Source organism: Lissotriton helveticus, chromosome 12 (genome assembly GCF_964261635.1).
Source record: "Lissotriton helveticus chromosome 12, aLisHel1.1, whole genome shotgun sequence".
NCBI lineage: Eukaryota > Metazoa > Chordata > Amphibia > Caudata > Salamandridae > Lissotriton > Lissotriton helveticus.
The window spans coordinates 532,434,744-532,453,665 of record NC_136073.1 but is presented as its reverse complement, the minus strand read 5'-3'; the positions used below and the strand labels follow the sequence as shown (position 1 = coordinate 532,453,665).

General features: G+C 40.2%; 1 long non-coding RNA gene across 1 annotated transcript in view; it reads left to right on the top strand.

Annotated features, from left to right (window-relative positions):
* LOC144797633 (uncharacterized) overlaps nucleotides 1–18,922 on the top strand; it is a 432,819-nt gene that overhangs the window by 281,929 nt on the left and 131,968 nt on the right. The window contains exon 2 of the long non-coding RNA XR_013603431.1: nucleotides 1,831–1,915. This is a non-coding gene — a long non-coding RNA (uncharacterized LOC144797633). The remainder of the gene's footprint in view (nucleotides 1–1,830; nucleotides 1,916–18,922) is intronic.

Genomic DNA, 18,922 nt, shown 5'->3' with positions numbered 1-18,922 from the left:
CTTGAATCCTGATGGAGCAGTGAGCATACCCTTCCACGCTTATGGTGGACAAAATGATTCAGAAAAGGGGGTGGTGATGAACAGAGTGTCTGAATTAAGCAGACCACTCTTACCCAGTCCAAAGATCAGGGCTTGATCCATCCCCGGAAGCTTGTTTCCTTCCCAGTATAAGAATTGGCTTGGTAGTTTGGTTTGCCCTGTTCCCATCATGCACTGGGACAGGAACATACTAATTTGCATGTAGCCGGGTTCTGAGCTGGGATGGTGCAGTGAGCTAAAAAACGGTGATGGAGCAAGCCCTGATCTTTGGACTGGGTAAGAGTGGTCTGCTTAATTCAGACACTCTGTTCATCACCACCCCCTTTTCTGAATTATTACACAGTACAGCAACCCACACAGGGTCTGCTCTAAGCTTGGGCCTTGACACAATACGCAGGTAGACCTAGGCCCACCATTCTGCCCTGCCGCATGAAAATAGGTCCCACCCAGCCGGGCAGAGCCCCGTAAATTGCCCACTCCATGCGTGCTCTATAACTACAGGAGTCTGCCAGACCAGTTGACGGGCATCAAAGGGACCTGGTGAAGCAAGAGGAGCTGCAGGGCTTCCAGCCACACCCATCAATGCTGCACCTCACCGCTGGTAAATGCCCAGGTGTCCACAAATCCAGCACCCGTGGGAAGGATGCAGGCTGCGGGCAGCATTACATGCCTCATAGGCAGAGCCCACAATCTGCATGCAGTAATGGCAGATGGCACCAAGGGATCTCTGCAGTCTGAAAGAAGACGGGTCTGCACTGTTAAACAGCTGCCACCGGATCCACTCTGAACTGAATCTGGACCCTTGCACAATAAACTCTCAGCGATCGGGCCACGAGCATCTTTGGCTGCCCAACAGTAAACCCTTTACTAGCCAAGCAGATTCCTCTAGATGCAGCCAGGGCATGCTCCATCAGTACGTGAGCCCGCCGAGGTAGGCGCCAAGAGCTACGGAGTCCCCAGTGATGCTGCAAGGAGCTGGTGAGGCTGTCGGCCACATACCTCAATGACACATGGCCCCTCTTGCGAATGTCCACAGGCTAACAGCTTCAGCTGCTCCAGATAGAACGCAGGCCACCAGGCCAGAGAATTAATAAGTATAATTTAATATTTTAAAAATATATATTTTATAATAAGAAATGTTTTATATTATAATCCTTTAGGCATGATATGTGAGGGATTTAGTAATTATGGCTGGGGAATTGTATTAATACTCGGGTATTAATTTTAATAACTGAGTGTTAATTTATGTATAGAATTAATGTGTATAATTGAATGATTTTTAATAAAATAATTTATAATAAAGGGTTTGTAACATGACCCGTTAGGCACGGGATGTGAGGTATTTAGGGGTTATGGGTGGGGAAGTACATTAATACTCCAGTATTCATTTTAAAAACTGAGTATTCATTCATAAAGAATACTTGTTTAATTTGAAATATTTGAAAAAATTTGAAAATATTTTACAACATATTTATATTTTATAGAATAATTTGGAGAAAATTTAAAAATAAAAAATTAATCAGAAAACAAAACCTAATAGTTTTTTAAAGTAGTAAACATACATTATTAGCAATTAAAAACAAATAAGATTTAATAAATAGTAATACATATGAAATACACTTTAAAAAAAGAAATCAGTAATCATTCAAAAAACATAAAGATATGTATGTAAAATATTTTCAAAATGTTTGCGTAATTTTGTACTGCGTAAATATTTTTTAAGACATAAAAAATAAACTTTCCCATTAAATTAAATGATAATAATTGTCCTTTTTTTCTTTTTACTTTCAGCCTTGACGTGCATGGATGAGCGTTTGTTTCTACAGTCGGTGGAGCATCACAGTTGAAATCGGATACAAAAGAAAGCTGTGGTCAGGTAAGAACTTTTAATATTTAAGTTTAGAGGTGTAGGTGGTCAGTTTTTTTGTAAGGATTGAGCAGGGAGGTAGTCATAAGTTAGTAAGTGTAAAACTCTATGTTAAGTATGTTTAACCCATTTTTCATGCTTATCAAGTAGTTGTTGTAGGCCTAAGTCGGTAAGATTGCAGGTAATGCAAGATACGTTTAAAATGTATTTCTAATGAACAGTAGAATGCTTTTTTAACTTATTTGTAAATAATATAGTAGTAATATTTTTTAACTGATTTGTTTGTGACGTGTTTTTTCAGTTAAAAGAAGGAAAAGGATTACTAGGATTGAATGCAGGCCTTTCAAAAGGGTGATGAAGAGTTTTTTGGGGGGAAAAGATTTTTTAATGGATTACAGCGTGTGGAACTGGGACACAAGGAGCATTCAGACAAATGTTTTCCAATTTGGAACTTGGATTGGAATAGTTTATTAGCTTTGCCTTTTTTTGGAAAAAGGTATGCTTTTCATGTTTTTTAAAACATTTTTTAGGTTTGCATTTTTACTTTGAACACAGATTTTCTGACCAACCAATACATTGTTGCTCCTGGTGTTTACACCACTCAGGGCCTGATTATGAGGTCAGTCGAAGTTTCCTCCGATCGACATTGCAGCTGATGCAGAACCGACAACCATAGGTCAGCGGTCCCGCCTCCACAATTACGATGCGACTACACATGGTGCAGTCGCAAGCTCCCTATTCTCTATGAGAGCTTGTGCTGTGGTTGGAAACTGGTCATAGCACTAGCTCCCATTGAGAAATGGGAGTTTTTGTTAATTCCTGCACCATGTGGCAGGCACCTCACGATGCCTGCCACACAGTGCAGGGATCAACAAGGGGGCACCCTAGGCCCCCTAAGTTTCTTTCCAAAAGGTTTTTCATGTCGTAAAACCCCTCATGAGAAGCCTGTCGGAAACTGACATCGTAATCCCGACGGCAGAAATGCCGTCTTTAAGTTATTACGTGAAGGTTCTGACTGACCAACGTGCTCCTTTAGCCCGATGGAATCTAGCCGGAATGATCAACTGGTTTGATTTCCAACCACCTACATTGTAATTAGGAGGTCAGAATTAAAATCTGGGATGTCGGTCAGTAACCTCCGATGAGTGGTCTGAGGCTTACCGACTGACATACTAATTAGGGCCTCTGTGTTTCAATTTTCTAATCGGGAAATTTGGAAATTCATGTATTTATGGTTAAACCCTGTGGATTAATGGAGTACAGAAGACTTTGGGGGACAGGATACATGTTTCTGGTCGTGGGAGGACCTGGCTTGGCAGTTCGGTCTGGACTGTTCCCATGAGGTACAGGGTCAACATTGATTTGCATATGGCTGGGTCTAAACTGGGGTGGCATGGTGAGCAAAAGAACGATGGATTTAACCCAGCTCTATTGACTGGGGGTGAATGTTTGATTTGCTCTGCATTCCATCCATCATTGGTATATCTTTTGCTGGATGATTTGAAATATACAACATTTATATTAATATCTGTCTATGTGTTTGAAAGAATTGGTGTCTCTGAAATAAGGTACCCAAAGGGAATCTTTTATGACGGAAATGATTTGAAATATAACCAAAAGTTGAATTCGAAATAGGATTTCTGACATTCCTATTAAATTAATACAAATTATTAAAAAAATGGCAATTTAATTGAAAAAAATCAGCCAAGTAAGATAGAAGAAGGAGTTAGTTTGTATTAGAAATGTAGTATGCTTGAAATATTTTCCAGGTAGTCTGAAGCCACTGACAATATAAACTGTTGCATTTGTGCCAATAGTCGCTCTGACATTTCTTTACTTTTTTTGGATGTATGTGGATTCAGACTACCTGTTAAAGATGACACTATTCTCATTTCTTGGTAACTTTCCTCCTTCAAAAAATGATAAAGGTTTGGGTGTGTTTTTCCAATGGATTTGTTGAAGGAGTTGTGCCATCCCTCAATGGCATTATTAGTATTTGCGCCACCCACTAAGCAGGTTGTGTAGCAGTTCCATCATTCAATTGGGAAATGTAGCTTCCTCTTGCGACCCAACCTGCTTAGATCGCCAATCCAGGTGTCTTCAAAATGATTTAGTATGGGGCCCAATTTCTCATTGTTTCGAGTAAAGTTGTCAGATTCAGTAATTGAGGTGTAGTATTCATCTACACTGTTAGGTAGCATGAAGCATAAGGCTGGTTGTTTCTTCAATTGATATTGTAGTTCACTGACTGATAGGTAATCTTCAACTAAGGATTTTTTTGTATATTTCGCCAATATGCCTGTGAAATGTAAAAAAACATCCCGAATTTGGATTACTGGGTATTATTTAGTAATGGAATTAATCATAGACAATTCAAAATCAATAATCACTTTTCTGGGACTTTTATTTAGAATTTTAGCTTTTATCACTGACAAAAATTCAGTTTAGCTTGAAGCTTGCTTATCAGCCAGTAAACTGTACACTAAAGTAACACTGGTGTTGTTAATTTTGGCATGAATAGTGTATATTTGGCTGAAGAGATGGTGGTGGGCTTATAGGTAACATCTATCATCCAAATATCACTATTCTCTAGTTTCACTAGGTTATGGGTGTTTCTAAAAATTTGAATTTGTTTTAAAGGGTATTTGTTGTCATGCAAAAAGAAAGATTCATTAGTAAAGGTTATTTTAATTCATCAGGGATGTTGATATCTGAGTGGGTTTGAGGTGTTATACTTTGAGGGTTACTTGCCTGTTTTTGGCTCTGTATATTACAACGTAGATTAGGAATTGTAGACCTAGAACTAGCTACATGCAAAGCTATGTTTTGGGAAACCGCCCTCAAAACTGAGCCACAAGGTTCATCGGCAGTGGATACAAGGTTTTCATTTGTTCAATATTTTGTCGAATTTCAATCTCCATTGCAGAGGCTGGCTGGTTATGCTAGTTTTTTTTCCAAAATGTCACCAAGAGTAACCGCTCTACCTGTTCAATGGGATGCATAATACTGCACACACCTCCAATTACTCCTGGGCTCAGCTAATCTCGCATCACAATAGAGGTAGCCATTGTAACTCAGTAATCTGTTGATTTGATATAGTTTGCTTGATTTCTTGCTGCCATTCTTTATCTGCAGGAAGAAAGAACAAAAGATACGAAAAGGTTTTAGTGAATTGGTAATTGAATGTATTTTTGTAAATTTAACCTGCTAGGGAAAAATGTTTTTAGATCACTTATTTCACAGGCTACATTTATTTTTTAAAACAATGGGTATATTTCTTAGGCTTTGCTATTTTTGGTTTCAATTGGTTTTTTTTGTTGATACCCGTGAAAAGAAAGTTATTTTTGGTGATAATTGTGTTTTTGGCGTTTTTTACCTTAAATGGGTGTTTCTGTTGTTTGAATAGTAACTTTTGAGGACGATGGTGTGGATTTTCTGATTTGTTGAGATTGTGTTCTTCCACATAGGTGGTGTGCTATGGCTTGATCTGTACAGAAAGGAAAAGACACAAAATGTGTTCACAATTTGGTTTCTAAATGTGCTTTTGATATTATCCTGCAAGGAAGGGAAAATCTTGAGAAATTATTAATTTGACATTTGACATTTTTTATTGATTATAACATTTATATTCGTTAAGCATTGCTTTGTTTGCATTCACATTTATTTTTACTTGAAACCTGTGAAAAGAAAGTTATTGGCGATAGCTGTGTTTTCGTTCAACTTTACCTTCAATAGGTTGGCCTGTTATGTGATCATCAACTTCTGATGGTGATGATATTTTTTTTGAGGAGGTGTTTCTCCAGACTGGTGGTGTGATATGGTTTGATGTGTATAGAAATGTAAAGAAGTCATGGCTGTATATTATTTTTGCTTTTTGACGGATGGATGGTTTGCACTACACCTGTAAAAGAGACAACATATTTTTCTGTGGTTAGTTTTTACATTCTTCATTTACACAGATATGTTTTTATTTTATTTAGTGAAATTCGGTTAGGAGTGATTTTACATTTCCCTTCTTATATTGCTGCATAATACTTTATGAAATTAATCAGTTTCTTGCATAAACATTTTACCTGTTGAGCTATTTCAGTGTTCATAAACTCTTTGGATTGTTTTTTTTCTGTTGTGCTGTGGTATTAGAACTTTTATTTCAAATGTAAGAATTTGCAGTTCTGGTAAAGAAAGGATAATGTGAGTATTATTTACTGTTCATGCTTTCTTTTTTATATTTAAGTACAGTTGTAGACTTTCTTTCAGGACAGCACCCATAGGCCCACTTGTACAATACTGTATTAAACACTTGTCAGAGTAGGGATAGTAATTTTGCCCCCCACCAACATCAAGTACCTTCCCTTGATGCAAACAGCTGTCGAAGTAGGAATAGTTATTTTTCCCCCATCGCCATCCAGCACCTTCCCTGAGGCAAACACCTGTCAGAGTAGGAATAGTAATTTTGCCCCCCACTGCCATCCAACACCTTCCCTGAGGCAAACACCTGTCAGAGTAGGGATATTAATTTTGCCCCCCACCACCATCCAGCATCTTCCCTGAATCAAACACCTGTAGGAGTAAGAATAGGTTTTTAAGCCCCCACCTCCATCCAGCACCTTCCCCTTGCTAAACACTTGTCGGAGCTTTACTAGTAATTTCGCTCCCACCTCCACTATCGAGCACTTTATCTGAGGCAAACAACTGATGGAGTGGGAATTGTAATATTGACCCCTTCCACTATCCCGCACCATCCTTGAGGCAAACCCTTGGATTTAGATTAGTAATTTTGCCCCACTTCACTTTTCAGCATCTGCCCTGAGGTTAATCCTGAGCACTAACGTTGCACATAACAGTCCCTGGCATACTACTATTAGTAATTTTAAATACCATCTCAGTAATTTAGTTTATGTAACTTTTTTCTAAAAAATAAATGAAAAGGGGCCAGATGTGCGACCATTGGAAATTGCGACTCGCAATTTGTGCTCAATTGCAATTTCCAATGTACAACAGTGTCTGAGACACTGTTTGCGATTCTCAATGGGATCGCAAATCGCATGCCTCATGAATATTAATGAGGCACTCGCAATTTGCTACCCCATTGAGAATGGCAGGTCCTACCAGGTATGGTGGCCTGTTGGGCTCAGAAGACCTCCATCTCTGGGACTGCTTTTAAATAAAGCAGTTTTTTAATGCAGCCTGTTTACCTTAAAGGAAAATGGGTTGCATTAAAAAAAAAAGAAACGTTTTCGATTCATCATCATTATTAAGCTTTATTTTGACTGATCAAGTCATAAAAGCAACACAAGACATGTATAATAAAAGAAAAAGTTCAGAAAAGGCAACACACTATAGGCATGTGAAAACTTGTATCTCAAGATCGTTGTTTGGTGGCAAATTACCTACATGACTAAGACATATTAAACCTGTATGATCACCATTAACATCAACTACTCGCAACATTTTAATTGAAACCACACCCCTGTAGTAACCAGCAAGTGTATACCTTATGTGTTCGGCAGTGGCTGGTTAAAAATTGTACATCCTAAAATCTTTCATGCATTTAAAAAAAAGAGATTCAATGAATAAGAGCAAGTGTGAAATATGGAAACTAATAAAAGGTAATAAAGCATCTAGCGAAGGATGTCATAGGTTTGACCTAGGGTCCTACCCTAGCAGTAAGGGGGGCAATACATCTACAATAAAATGCTTGTGCAACATCACGTACACGTGGGGGTAACCTAACTTTAGGCACTGGGACCCAAAAAGCAACTCAAACTAAGGGTCAGCCCTCGTTTCATTTTTTAAGGGCAGTCAGTCGTCCCATGGACCGCTACCTGCCCTTAAAAAATATTTTCCCCTGCATCCAGGGGACCCCTTCCCATTTGCACCTGCATTACCACCCTCTTGAAAAGGGTGGTAAATTGCAAGTGTTTTGCAAAGCATTCATACATAGGGCTGCAAGTCGCAATTAGGAAGAGACGCCCTTGGATGCCCCTTCCTAATTGCGAGTCGCTAAACACTATTTTGCGAGTCGCAATTTTTTGCGACTCACAAATTAGTGTTAGTACATGGCCCACAGGGATTTTGGATGTGCAAACGGGTCGCAAACCCGTTTGCGCATGCAAAACCTCGTCGTACATCTGGCCCAAGGTTTTTTATAATAATCTATTTATATAATATAGACTTACTTTTGTGAGAGTTCTGTGAATTGTGCTACTTTTAGGACTGTAGATAATCCAGCGAAAATATGTAGATTTTTTAAATAAATTGTTCTTACCAAATGTTTAGGGGTTTTACTACATCATCCTTTATGTGTGTTTGTTGTAACTGTTCTAGTTACTTGATCTGTAGGTGGCAGTCTTCCAAAGCATATTGTCTCTTTCATTTCCTCCTTGCTCCGATGCATGTGGACACCATGGAAGTCAGTGTTCCACTGAGAACAAAACGGCGGACTGCTCAATTTATATGTTTTTGTGTGGTAAATCGTAATTTAAAACAAGAGATGTTTTGGATTGTATTTTTAACTAAGATTTCAATTCTGAAAGAAAATATATTTAATACAACATGTTTAGAAATACTATTTTTTTCTTTCATGTCAGCCATTTTGGTAGGTCACTGAATGCAGAGATTTAGTAAAAAGAGAGAAAGGAAGCTTGAAATGTTTTTGTAATGCACGTGCTGTTTTTCGCTATTTGCATTACATTGACACATTTTTTATCGCTGATATATACAAAAAAATATTAATTATTGAAGTCTTATTCCTATGGCTATCACAAAAAAGTAGTGCTACAATGAATTGGGGGGCTTAAAAAGCAATATTTCGTCATGGTTTCAGAAGTCACGTTAAAATGGTATGCGTTCTAATGGCACGTGTTGTTATGGCAGATGTTGTAATGGTAGTTATAATTTTGGTCTACAGGAATGCATTGTAATGGTATTTGTTGTTTAATCATGTGTTGTAGTGTAGTTTGTGTTGTAAGGCCCGCTTTGTAAAAGCATGCTTTGTAATGGTATGAGTTGTAACGTCATACATCCGTTCGCCGGCATTTTGGAGCATCATTTTCATTCTGCTGCATGTTTAAATGCACTCAGTAGCTTGCAGAGATGAACTACATTTGGATTTCCATGCTTTTGTCCTAGTTAAGTAATTTGTTCAGTACTTTTGAAACAATACCATGCAATAACTTACTGAGATTGTTTTATGTGTGAAAATTAGGATGATATTTATAAGAGGATCTTCAGTGCTACCAAGAATGTATAGTTAGTAAAGTCCAGTGTTACCCTTCTTGTCTTCTATGTGACCATTTTTTTTATTTCTAGCTGTCTGGACTTGAACCTTATGTTTGTGACTTCACTTCAAATGACAAGGAAGAGTTTTTGGATTTATACGTGTAGGCAGAAAACATGTCTGCAGTTCAAAGAGCAAGGACAGTTCTTTAAATTTCTTTTGTCAAGTAATCTATAAACTAATTTTGCTGAGTGAATGTTGTATCAGCTATCCTTACCCCCATTTTGAGATGGTGACCTCATGGATATACCCTCTGTACGTCCTTATTTACTTCATCATCTGAGCCTAGTAAAAAACAGTCATCATATGCCAATTACTGTTACGGAATGCAGTAATCGGGGGTCCCGGCGGAATAGATAGAAAAAATGCACTTACCTTTTACCTGCTTCCCTCCTAGGTCGTCTCTCAGCGTCTTTTCTGGCCAGAACCGAGCAGGAAGCACCCAGGCTCCCCTGAGCCAATCACAATGCTGCAATGTAGCACTGTGATTGGTCTGAGCACAGTGGTTTGGGGCTTTGACAGGCAGTGGGAGCCTTGGCAGGTTCCCCACCCAGGCTGAAATACAGCCTAGGTGAAGAACATGCAAAGTGCGCATGACTGTTTGGCCGGCCAAAGACTTCCGGCAAAAAAGTCATGCACATTTGCAAAGTGCTCACCACACCTCCACCTGCTCTGTGAGCAGAGCAGCCCAGCCTCACCCCGCAAAACTGCTTCAGCAGGAAAAAATAAAATGATAATAACCTTGTGTTATTATCATTTTATTTTTCCTTTTTTACACAATTAAAAATCAGTGGGGGGATGCTCCACGTTAGCGAAGGAGCCGCCACTGGCCAAATAATCTGTCATTAGTACAAGAGGTGTCATTCAAGGAAAACACAACCAGGATCCACTTATTCATGGATTCCTTTAAGAGGCAAAGTCTGGGCTTCCAAGAGCATACTGTTCTTGTGCTATGCCAGAGGGATTCTGGGTCTCTGACCTAAAGAAGCCTCAAAGTCTCCCTGTATCATGAAAGCGATACATGGACACTGAGAGAGCCCAAGAGGGCTTCTCTGCTTCTGAAAGGAACCCTAATATCTGCATGGTGGGTAGTCCAGGAGGGATCGCTTCTGTGACTTTAACTCTCTTGACCCATTTTGACCTATTGTCAGTCCCAATCTGGTCATTAGGGCCAGCATTTGATAAAAAAATATGTAACCTGTGAATGATTGATTAGAGTTATACTGTTTGGAATTTTAAGAGCAGGAGGATCAGGCTTTACAACATTGTGCTCCTCTCCCATAGCATTTATCTTACTGGTCAGCAAGTTACCCCGTGTTTTAAGCCCGCAATCTTTAACCCCTGACAACACCTTTTTTAATTTTGCCTTCTAACACCACATTGTTCCCAATCTCCTAAATGTGCCCTTCTGTAATTCCTTCTAACTACCACTCATCATTTCACCAGTGCCCTTGATTCTTGCTAATGTGCGTAGAAACCTAAGTCAATTGATATTTATCTCTAATGATAAATCCATGGGAAAATAAATGATCCAGGTTTTTAGTATGAAAGTACCACCACAAGCTTTGGTATTATCTACCACCCTGTGAGATGTGTGCCACTCTTCCAATGGACAGTTTTCTTCTCCTTGGGCACTGGCTTCTTCTTACCTCCTTATTAAGACATTACCCACCTCTTAAATCAAATGTGGATGTAAATTGTCCACTTTTAAGCAGATTGTGGACGTTGCTTTTATTTATAATTGAATGTTTCTGTGTTATGGACTGCTGCAAACATGTAAATTAACCAATGGTATGTTAATAAAGGTTTCTGAGCTATAGCTGTTTAATCTCTTTTATAAATCCCTTTGAATGCTATCCGTGTTTTGCAGATGCAAAAAGTACAGATGATGGACGGAATGCTGAACAAATGAAACATTTACCCCAGTCACAGATTTGGGTTAAATCAAATTTTTGTTGCTCGCTATGCCATTCCTGTTTGGACCCAGCCATCTGCAAATCAGTCTTGACACTGCTCCCAGTGGGAACAGTCCAGCCCGAACTGTCAGGCCAGGTCCTCCCTGGACCGGTAACAAGCATCCTGGGACTGGCTTTGGGTATCACCTCTTATACGCCAGGCTAGCCTGAATCCGGTGGCATAGCGAGCATGGGATCCACATCTGGGCATACCCTTCCCACTTAGGGGAACAAATACAAAAAGAATCAGATAATGGATGGAATGTTGAACAAATCAAACATTCACACCAAGTCACAGAGCTGGCATACCCTTCTCACTTCGGGCGAAAAATGCAAAAAGAACAGAGATAGACTGGCACTTCGGGCTGGACTGTTCCCATGGGCATCAGGGTCAAGACTGATTCGCATAGACTGGGTCCAAACTGGAATGGTAGGGCAAGCTAACAAAATATGGTTTTAACCCAGATCTGTGACTGGGGGTGAATGTTTGATTTGTTCAACATTCCATCCATTATCTGATTCTTTTTGTATTTGTTCTCCTAATTCTGCACAATATATTGTTTATTTAGCAAATGCAATAGCACAAGGGATGGCGGTCCCCGATTCCTGGAAGGGAGCAGAAATTGTACCTGTGTATAAAAAAGGAGATAAGTCTTTAGCAGGCAACAATAGGCCCATTAGCCTTATAGACTCCATCCAGAAAATTATGGGTCGTCTTGTTTTGGGAAAAATACAGACCTGGATGGAGGAAAATAACATCTTGAGCCCACTCCAGGCAGGTTTTCGTCCCAAAACAAGTACCATTGATCAAGTCTTCCGGTTTATTATCCTCTATTGGAGGACGGTGGTCCTGGGAAAAGGGACACTGTATGCAGTGTTTGTGGATCTGAGGGCAGCCTTTGATCTAGTGCCACGTCGCAAACTATGGCGAGTTCTGGAGGGGTTGGGGATGGCCCTGGAGCTGTTGACCTTGGTTGTGCGCCTACATGAGGATAACTTTGCCCGGGTCCGGTGGGGGATACAGGAAGGGGTTACGGAAACCTTCCCAGTTGAGCGGGGAGTGCGTCAGGGGTGCGTTATGGCGCCTACCCTGTTCTCACTCTTCGTGAATGGGGTGGCGGACTACCTCTCCTTGGTCCCCACTGATGCCCCTATGATGGCAGGTAACCGTGTTCCAATCCTCATGTTCGCGGATGACACGCTGATAGTCTCCAAAACACCGAGTGGCCTCCAGCGGGCTCTCCAGCTGTTTGAAGACTTTTGTTTGCTGCACTAATTAGAAGTAAATACTGCAAAAACAAAGTTTATGTCCCTTAACGAACGCAAACCTTCCAAGCTCCTTAAACCATTTAGAGGTAGCATATATATGAACACAGCCCACTAGAGCAGGTAGACGCCTTTACTTATTTGGGGGTGACCCTGCAGAGGGATATGCGCTGGAACAGCCAACTTGATTTGGCTGTATTAAAGCACCAGCAGCAGTCAGGACTTCTTCTGAAAAGGTTTAAAACTTCAACAACTAAACCTATAAGCCCTCTCATGGAGATATATGGGATGAAGGTATTAAGTTTGGCCCTCTATGGGTCCGAACTATGGGGATTTGAAAATCTGAAAAGCTTGACACTGGCAGAAAATGAGTTTATGCGAAAAGCTATAGGTGCCCCGCAAAGCACTCCACTAATACCATTGCTGTGGGACCTTGGGAGGAAAGCGGTTAAAGACCTAGCTACCCTACGTCCATTATTGTATTGGCGTAGAATATGGACCACCGAGGAACTCTTGCATTATGCTCAGGGCCTAAAAGATATTATTGACAAAAAATAACCTGGCTGAAGGAAATTAGATCCCTGCTAGTGAGACTGGGAATGAGAGAATTGTGGGATGATCCATCAAATGCAGTATTTCCCTCCCAAAAAATATTGAAGGCCAGATATTGGGAGATGATTGACGTGCACAAAGGGTCTCTCTTCTCACCTCACAGGTCGATTTCTGGAATTTAAAACTCGACCAATGTTGGAATTATATTGGGATGCCATAGAGAACCCTGTTGATCGCAAGCTTTGTTTTCAATTCAGGGTTGGTACCCTCCCGACAAGGCTATTTACAGCAAGATGGGTAGGAATAACTAATGATGATAAATGCCCGAGGTGCAGGGAAGAGCAAGAATCTGAAAGTCATATCTTGTTCTTCTGCCCACTATATGCAGCACCTCGACAAAAGTGGGTGAAACCTATTTGCCAACTATTTGGAACCTGCCGACATGAAGAGGCATTGAGAATTTTATCTACAGACCCAAGAACGCCCATAGCTATAGCTGTAGCAAAGTTCTTGAAATGGGTGTGGGTTATCCGCCTGAAGCAGTAATTACCGTAAAATTAATGGTGCTCTATCCTGATCCCCTCTGACTAACAAAACTGAATATGAGGATATCTTTATACTGAATTATGGACCATTAAGTAGAGATTGTTGATTTTTTTTAAAATATCAATTCGTGATCTTATGGTTTTATGCAAATAGTATATTCAACGATAGTTATGTGGTAGTTTAATTACATTTTAAAATATTTTTACAAATGTACTTTGATATGTTTTGGAATGTTATTTATGTATTTTATCTTGTAAATACTGGATGTTTTATGAAATACTTTTATGACTTAACTGTCGAATAAAGATTATGAATGAATGAATTATGAACCAATTAATTGTATGTATATACTTTGACTGACTTCCCTTCTATGTACTAACAGTTGTTTGGCATTGCCAAAGGCTAAGCACTGTATATAACCAAATACAATTTTAACTCTGAAACCTGAATTTGCACGGGGAGACTGAGATGTGGCATCGACATTAGAATACTAGCATTTTGGCAGTGAGGCAAGGATACTGGGGCAATGACTCTATGACATGGAGCATTCAAATACATTCACAGGCAATGCCATAGGACAAGGGATACTGAGGTATTGGCACTGACAGATGGACATTGACATGGAGAAACTGGAATACTCACATGCCATTAAGACAATGAGACAGGATCACATGGGCACTAACTGTGATCCTAAGCCACCAATAATCAATTACAGAAGAACACTGACAAAGGGAGATTGTCAAAAGCACACTGACAGAGCCACACTGACACTGGGGCAAGAGAACAAGTAAATACAGAGTGATAGTGATAATGACAGAAGTACGAACATAGAGACACTGAAAGTAGGACACAAACACTGATGAAATGATCTTTAGACACTGACTTGGGTATACTCAAAATTGAACACTGACATGGGAAGAATTATACTAGAACACTGATATGGGAGACTGACACAGGGAAACAGAGTGTGGGGCTTTGACAGTGATAGACTAACATAGAAAATGTGTTCATGGGCATATGGCACTGGAAGCTGACATTGTGAGTAGGATTTAGACACTAAGGGGCATATATTTATGACATGTTGGCTTCACGTTTGCATCATGCAAAGTAGTACATGTGTGACTCAATACCCTCTATGTCATATTAATAAAGCCACACAAGTCACATTGCGTGGCTTTGAATGGCTTCACAAATCCAGAGTAAGGCAACGCAGCACAAATCGTTGCATTGCCTTACTCTGTACAAGGGAATTGTTCCAAGGGTGTTGCAGTGAGTGTTCGCATGCAAATCCCATGATTTGTGATGCATTCCCAGATTTACCAAACCTTGAAAACCTGGCAAGGCGTCCTAAAAAGATACACCTCCCCAGGTGAGGCATAATGAGGAGAAATATCTTTATTTCTGGTCTTTTTTTCCTCTTTTTGTGTGTGCTGCATTCTGCAGCACATATAGAGGAAAATGCTTTTATGAATCGTATTTGTGCAGGAAGTTGCCCCTTCCTGCACAAAAACATATCCTGCCTACAGCACAGGCTCCCCCTGCCTCGGAGGCTTTCAGAGTCACAAAGCTTTCCGAGTCACATCGTAATGAGGTCCTTCATGTGACTATGTACCATTCTACTCTCCATTCTAGATAAAAATGGAAAAAGCATATTAAGATGAGGTTCTTGACAATACATTTGACCCGGATGTATGATGTTACAACGCATACTTTTACTCCGCATACCATTACAACGCGGTATTTACAACGAATACCGTTACAACGCATAGCGCTTAGAGGTGCTGGATAGTGGTAAGTATAATTTTCTATTCCAACTCCAGTCCCCGTGGACACTAGGGAAGGTGTTGGATAGAAAATTAAACTTATTCCCTATCCTAGAGCGCCCCCCAGCGCAATGCGTTGTAATAGTATGCGGAGTAATGGTCGCGTTGTAGTGGTAGTGCGGAGTAAAAAATGCGTTGTAACAGGTGTATACCATTTGACCCCTAAGAAATGTTTTCAGAGATTAATGGTAGATGATAGTCAATTCTTTTATCCAGTGGCAGTGACATTTTACACCATAAAGGAACAAATGAGGAGCACAGCATCATGAAAATGATAAATAATGTTGCTACTTAACTCCCAGAGTACTGCTCCGGCAACAGAACAAATTATGCGAAACTATACCCAAAAATGTGAAAAGCAAAACTGGAATTTATTGCTATGTTTGAGCGTGAAATGCATACTTGTTTCCGTTTTAGCGGCGAAGATACATTTTGTGCTAAAAATAGCATAAAACACTATTGCGGTGAATAACAGCCAATTACATTCTGGTCATTTACATAGTTGCCATGCTCTGCACAAAAGCTTTGTCATGAGTCTGGTGTAAATACATAATTTTGAGAATTTCCTAAAAGCTTAATGTGAGAAATTGGGTTATTGGTTGAGGGCGTTGAAACTATTCTCAAGCAACTACCACAATTCTTGTCAAGTTGAACCACAAAAGTCACTATATTAACCTGTGCTTACCTCTCTGGTAGCTTCACACAAAACCAGTCAAACTTAGAGGTAATGTGTAAAGTATTTATGGTAAAAGCCAAGAGTAGAAAAATAAATTTTGAATTTTGAAGGTTCAGATAGAAGTGGCACCAAAAGACACAACGTGCCAAATGAGAGTATCTGGTCACGCTGGACCGGGACAAAGTCACAAGTTCAGGACAACAGCGATGATGTGCAGGCCAGGCACGGGACTAACTAAGGCCCACTGAGACTTGTACCTTATGTCTGTGGGGCGAGGCCTGTACAGTTTTGGTTTGCAAGTCTTCGTGTCATCCTGCATAAGTTCCAATGAAGCTGTTGGAATATTTGGAATAAGTCTGTTGAAGTACACTAACATTTTGCATTTAATAATTAGATAATCCTTGTAATGTATGGTGTGTGATATCACAAGGCTGTAGGTCTGTAATTGTACGAAAAGTAGTAGGAGGAGAGAAGTGGGTCTCATTGAGGCATCTATTTTGAAATTGTAGGAAAGTGCCCTTTTTGGTACGGTCACCTCCACACATCTTTCTTTCACAGCTGATAGTTATGACTCTAAAAGTGCACTGGAGCAAGCTTTCCAGGCCCCAGTACCAGTGCCCTCTCCTTAAAACTAATGTATATGAATTAATAACCCCAATTGGCAAGGACTTTAACCCCCTTATAGGTCCCCTGTAAGTGGTAACCAGGGTATAGGTGTTAAAGGGGTCACAAGGGCCTGAAGCACTGATTGTGCCGGGGAACATCCTTTACAACGCAACTTTTACAACGCACTACCATTACGACGCGACTTTTACAATGCAAGTTATTACAACGCATTGCGCTGGGGGGCGCTCTAGGATAGGGAATAGTTTAATTACTATCCAACACCTTCCCTACTATCCATGGGGACTGGAGTTGGAATAGTAAATTAAACTATTCACTATCCAGCGCCCCCCAACGCAAGTCGTTGTAACGACTTGCGTTGTAAAACCTGCGTCGTAGTGGCATGCGTTGTAAAAGCATGCGTTGAAACGTCATACATCCCTGAAGCACTGATTGTGCCACCCTGAGTGATCCAAGTAAACAGATGGCAGCAGACCTGATATTGCAGGCTGCAGGAGCAGTGCACACTGCTCGAAATTGACTTTGCCCTCACGATGAGTGGCAAGGTCACAGCACTATTTTTAATATATGTCAGTCCCCTCCTGAGCCAAGGGGGCAGGGTCCATTATATTAAAGGTGTGGACATATAAGTGGAAGCTTATTGGTTCCTATAGTAGCCTATTTCCATTAAGGACTACTATAAGTGTTCAAGGAGCCATAGTCATACATTGGCTAGCACCCGGGCAACCTGAGGTTGCCAGTTCCATTATGGTCCCAATGAAATATGTCATGTTTGGTATCAATCAACTTGTCTCATTAAACACGACCTTATTCTAAAGTAGGATTTTGTGTGACATGAACCCAGCTAGCCATCTTAGAGGTTGCCCACCTGGTTGCCACGGCCCTTTCAGTGCCCTGGCTGATAGCCCACAGCTCCTGCCGCCAAGACAGGATCTGACCCTCTGCCAGGAGAGTCAGATACAAAAGCCTGGATGATGAAGGAGGTGACACTTCCCTCCCTGACAGGGTGGCTAGTGAAGTGGCACATCAAGGCGGTGTGATTCAAAGCTTAGATCACCTTTGATATACATCCAGGCTGCCTAGGGATTTTTTGGTGTGAATCCAAAAGCCCGAGTTTGGGCATTTTGACAGTTTTGCATAGTGAAGTCTAACTAGCCTCACTACATCATACTTCACTTTCCTACAGAAATCTAATACAAAAATGAAAAAATTCACAGAAGAAGATGGGAACAAATGAATTTAGCACTTGATAGAAATATATGTATAAAACCAGACAAAGGCAACTGGTGGAAAGGGTGACATCAGGGGAAAGGCATTTACATTTCTCATTACATATTATGCATTTTATGCACCAATATCTTTTTGCCATTCAAATTTAAATATGAAACATTTTTGAAAAGAAAGAACACATTGTTTCGTTCAGGAGAAAGTATGAGTTATATGGAACTTCTTTCAACCCAATTAAATGATATTTGAGCTGACAAAGTTATGTCAGACTGAGAAGTTGTCGATTCAACTGTATCTTAGTGTACTATGGTACCTTTTTAAAACCTCACCACTGTAGCAAAATTCAGTTTGTGCATGATTATTGTAGTATATTTCCCGAAAACTAACTCCGAATTCTGTTCAAAGTTATTTACTATACTGTTCTTTTCTGCGTTTTGCTTGGTATGATGTACTTTGTCGTTTATTTAGTGCTCTCTAAAATGTTGTTTACTCTTTTGATTCTAAATCTGTATCCTCTGCACATTGAAAAATAGGAGTTTCGAAATGTGAATTTTAAGGGCATATGCTAGGGAGTAGATAGATAAATAGAATACCCTCATTTTGAACTAAGGCTGTCGCCAACTGGGTGAGTGCATTATAGGATTCTTCTGACCCTTTCAAGGACGGTATAGAGGAACTCTATCGCTAACATAAGGTTTCCTACCTTCCTTCTTCCCTTCCATTTCTCTTTCGTTCTTTCCTGACATCCATCTTTTTTTACTCTTCCATCTTTCTTGCATCCTTTGTATTTCTCTTTCTTCCCTTCTTTCGAGCTCTCAACCTGTTTGTCTCTTACATATTTGCTTTTGTTGGCGTCCTTCTTCTTTTTCTCTGCATTCATGTTTGGTTCTTTTGCCATCATTTGACCGCCAAGCCACAAATGTGTCACAGTATCTTCTTTCTGTTATTTATTAGTGTCTGATTCTGTCTTGCAACCCGAGGGTCACAGACAAAGTAAGACAGAGCGTAAAAACACACTTTAATCTGTTTGTTGACACCCCTGCTCAAGCAGACCTACAAGTATATCAC